Consider the following 4,916-nt stretch of genomic DNA (forward strand, 5'->3'; position numbering starts at 1 on the left):
TGCGTTACGGCTCCGCCACGGCGGCGGAGCTGATCCGTAGCACTTTAGTCTATGTGTTAACTCCCACCAGGTCCGCTGCGCTGCGTGTCTGCTGCGTGCCAGCTCCGGCAGTCCGCAGCCCTGCGGAGCAGATAGGCAGGACTTCTATTCTGGCAGACGCCGCAACACAACGCAGCAATTCAGCCGGATTTAGCACAGAGCAGACAGGAAGTCAGACACGAAACAACAACAAGAAATCCGGTTGATTTTCAAAATAAAACACTCCGTGTTGATACAAACACAAAAACCTCAAAAAAGAGACAAATACAAGCTCTTCTTCTAATCCGTCAGTCGGGAACACTTCGTGTTGTTGTGTTTATAACACATACATATAACTGCGTTCGTGTGTGATAATGTAATTATCGCGGGAATTCCTCGGTTTCGTTTCTCCAGCTGATCGGCGGAGCTGCGCCGTGGCGGACTCAAAACGCAACTGGTGGGGGTTGCCGGACGAGGACGACGGAGCACAATCGTACCGGAGCCGTAACGCAGCCGTACCGTAGCTGCACCGTATCCAGTGGAATCTGCGTGGTTTTGTCAGATAGACTGGGATGAAAAAAAGGGTTACAGGAAGGTGAAGTTTGGGTGAAGTCCCCAGTAAGTTGAAATAAGGTAGCAAGAACATGGATTCCAGAGTTCAGTCAATCGTGGTTGATCACAAACCTGATCGTAGCCTGTCTGCTTTGCTGTCTCCCGCATTTGGGTCCCCTGTTCAGCTCTCTTTGTGAACAACCATTTTTTGTCTTTGCCTTCTTTATTTTGCTTTACTGTTTATTGTCAAGTTTGCCTCTTCGACTTATTGTTCTGTTCAGCAGCTAACATGGCTTCTATTGCCCACATGCTGGAGTATATCATATTGAGGAACACAGTTGAAAGAAATCGTGGTATGTTAACCCTGATTTGCAGCCAATTACAAAAAACTACATCAGAAGGTTAGAAGCCAGAAACTGTTTTGTTATTTTGCTTTTTGTGGAACTTAATATTGCGACACAAGCTATAGATAGATATGCTCCATGATAAATGGACTATTCTGCCTATACTGTATAATACCCCTGGTGTTACTCTTGAGAATAAATCACATTACATTTACTAATTAACCTACATTAACAGGCAGACCCTTAGCTCATTTTTATTCCGATTTGGATCCAATAAACACATTTGTTTAATCATTTCTGAAGATATGTTTCCTCACTTGCCGATAGAATGAAAAGAAGCAGAATCATGGGTTGAGTGGACTATCCCTTTTGTTTTTGCAATACCGTGATATAAATTTTAGCTTGCCACCCCCTTCCCAAGACATTTGTATGTGTTGTTGAGATAGAGGAAAGGGAATGGTTAGAAGATTGGACAGGAATGTATATTATATTATATGCATGTCATAACTGAGTCGGCCAAGAAAGGCTAGTTAGCTGGAGTTTAGTGCATCTGTCTGCTCGGAGATAGTTTGATATAAGCAGAGCAATGTGCTGTATTTTCTCAGTGATGCCTGAGAACTCTATGGAGGTGGAACACCTTAAGGTTTTCTTTTTTTGAAAGAGGAACATGAGTTTAAAAGAAGTGTGAGAGTAGTCAGCCCGAGGCATCGAGGAGAGGATGGAGGGATGACAATGAGAAAAATTGGTGAATGTTACAGTTTGTCTTTGCTAGTAAGGATTAAACATATGGCTTCTGAAGGGGAGCAAAAAATCTTAGGAGTCCCTCTGTAGCCAAACGTGAGGGTGTAATGAAGGTCCTTTCATTACCACTTTGTGTAGCTAAGCCAGAAGATTTAATTGTTTTATTGAAATTGTTACATTTCCTGATGCTGGATCAGGAAATGTCCCCACTCTCATTGATCTTGTGCACCACACAGAAAATGGCAAACCTATTGTACTGAACCCAGCAACAAGTTAGGTTAAGAGCCCAGGGCAAGAAGATAGGGAGGCCCCATTAGCAGAACCTGCAGTGGTCCTAGTCATAGGGCCATCTACACCATGTGTTATGGTGACCACTAGGGCTCAGAGTTCAGGGGAAGTGCTGTAGGAGTTGCCATTCTTTGGGGTTGAGTTGGAGGCAGGTAACATTAGGCTGTCTAAGTCTAAAGCAGAGAGGAGGAGAGAAAAATGGAGGGGCATAGCTAGGAAAGGGACAGATGAGCTAATTAAACCAAGCCATCCATTAGATTTTGATATTCCACCAGATGTAGACACTGCAGAAAGAAGACCCTACTTTAAAGCCTTGGTTTGAGAAAGTGACGGAGGTTGAAGGGATCAAGCAGGGCAGCCCAGGCTGTCTAGAATCAGCTACTTATGTGGTAAAAGGGGGAATCCTTTATCAGGACAAGGGTAATGTTCAGGCGTTAGCATTACCACAGCAGTTCAGACACAAAGTGATGGATTTAGGGCATTCAGTACCGTGGGCAGGACACATGGCATTTCATAAAACTTTGTGTAGGATTGCCAGTCGTGTGGCCAGGAGTGTACAGTCAGGTGTCTCAGTTTTGTAGTTCTTGTGAGACGTGTCAACTGGCATCAGGGAGGTTGCACAGGCCCAGCTACAGCCATTACCAAGTATTGAGTCACCTTTTGAGTGAATTGGCATGGATGTAGTGGGACCCTTAGAGAGGAGCTCCTCTGGCAATAGCTACATTTTAGTAATCTGTGATTATGCAACCCGCTATCCTGAAGCGTTCCCCCTTAGGTCAGTGAAAGCCAGAAATGTTGCTAATTGTCTTTTACAACTGTTCTCCAGAGTAGGCATACCTCATGAGGTACTGACAGACTGTGGGGCCAATTTTATGTCAAAGTTACTACAACAGGTTTATCAGCTGTTAGGAGTGAAGGGAATTAGGACCACCCCTTATCACCCCCAAAGGGACGGGCTGGTTGAAAGACACAATCAGTAACTAAAAAAAATGCTGTGCAAGTTTGTGTCCCACACAGGAGCTGACTGGGACCAACGGTTGCCTTATTTGCTCTTTGCCTACCGGAAGGTGCTACAGGCCTCAACAGGCTTCTCACCATTTGAACTGCTGTATGGATGCCAGGTGAGAGGACCATTGGACTTCCTGAAGGACTATTGGGAAAGTCCTACAGCAATGGTTGAGAACGTTGTGGCATATGTGGTAAAGATGAAAGAGAGGTTGGAGGAAATGTCAGCACTGGCCCAGAAGACCATGAGGATGGCGCAACAGAACCAAAAGAAATGGTATGACCAAAAAGCAAGGGAGAGGGTCTTTGGACCTGGTCAACAGGTGCTGTTGCTGCTTCCGACGTCCGACAGCAAGCTGCTGACTAAGTGGCATGGACCTTATGAAGTCACTCGACGGGTCGGTAAGGTCACATATGAAGTTCATATGCCAGAGAGAGTCAAGAAATATCAGACATTTCATGTTAACTTGTTGGAGTTCCAGGTGCACCAAGAGCCAGTGCATCAGCTGTTGGTTTGTGCAGTCCAGCAGGAGCAGGAGGTGGATGAGAAGTTCTTTCCTGCCAGCATAGTGGATTCCAGTCCACTAGAGCTGTCTCATCTGTTGGCCTCCCAGCAGGAGGAGGTTGTACCTCTTCTGGACCCAGGGCTCTTCAGAGCGACGCCAGGTTTCACCACCCTGGTCCGGCACAAGATTCGACTCAAGGAAGATGCTGCATACAACGTATTAGTTTAATGATTTGTGGCTGACTGTGTAATGTTTGAATGCAAGTTCACTCACCTGTTGTGTCTCCTCTTTAGGGTGTTCTGGCAAAAGAGTCCCCAGGGAAACGAAGCACAAATTTAAAGGTTCCAGGAGATACGACCTGTTGATTGGTCTAGGGGTATCTGGGACTTTAGTTTGTATGTCAGGATTGCTAGGATTGACTGGTATGGTGTTAGATAAAATAAGATCAGGTAGAATACTTTATATTAGTATAATCTAGATGTATTCTGAAGCCTTTATATTAAAATTGCAATACTGAAGACAATCTGAATGGGTTCTTGAACATGAGAAGATCCTTTACCATGATAAAATATTACCAGTATCTCAAACTTTTACCATCCAAAATTCTATATGTTTATATACTATATGTGGTTGTAGGTGGCTGAAGCATAGCTGGGGTGGGTAGGTATAAGCTTGTGCCTCAATTCTACTGCATGGTCATGGGTGTTACTCACAGGGGGCCAGCAGGGACATGACCCCCCAATCCTGTGAGAAATGTGATTTGTCCCCCGCAATATATAACTGTAAACACAACTATGTAAATTTAGCCATGTAATCTTTATGTTAGCTGATGGTTTGCTGATGCTTAGCTGATGCTTGCTAGCAAGCCACAGTAAAGTTAACCACTGTTTGCAGTAGCAAATGTGGCAATGAAGTGTTTTTCATCTGACGCAGATACATGTTTTGTCTGTCAGCAGCCTTACAGCACTACTTTTGGTGCCCCTTCAGGAATTGCTCTTGAAAACATCCATGCAGTTGTCAAAATAATTCATATGAGATTATTGCCCAAGTATATGGAATGTCCTGAATATTACATTAATGTTATGTTTACAATAATGTACATTTACTGTATTCAATACAATACAAAGTTAGCAACTCAGACTCTTAAAGTGCTAGATGTTCGACTTTCTTCTCCAGATTTCTTTCTCAGGTATGGAGAACAAACACCAGCTAGAAGGAGAATGAATATTGGACTTACAATAATGTTAAAATACTGTGGCCCAGTGTCTGTATCAATGTGCCAATTAAATGCTGTTTAGATACCCAGCATTTTGAATTTGGCTTGGATAGTGAGGTGTAAGAAATTTTAGGGGCTCTTTTAATGTCACCCTCACAGCTGATCAGTAGATTTCAAATACAAAAACCATTGCATTACAGTTAAAGACTATTGTATACAAGCAAAAAATAAAACAGACAATTGTTG

Source organism: Pagrus pagrus (genome assembly GCF_965226575.1).
Source record: "Pagrus pagrus genome assembly, chromosome: 2".
NCBI lineage: Eukaryota > Metazoa > Chordata > Actinopteri > Spariformes > Sparidae > Pagrus > Pagrus pagrus.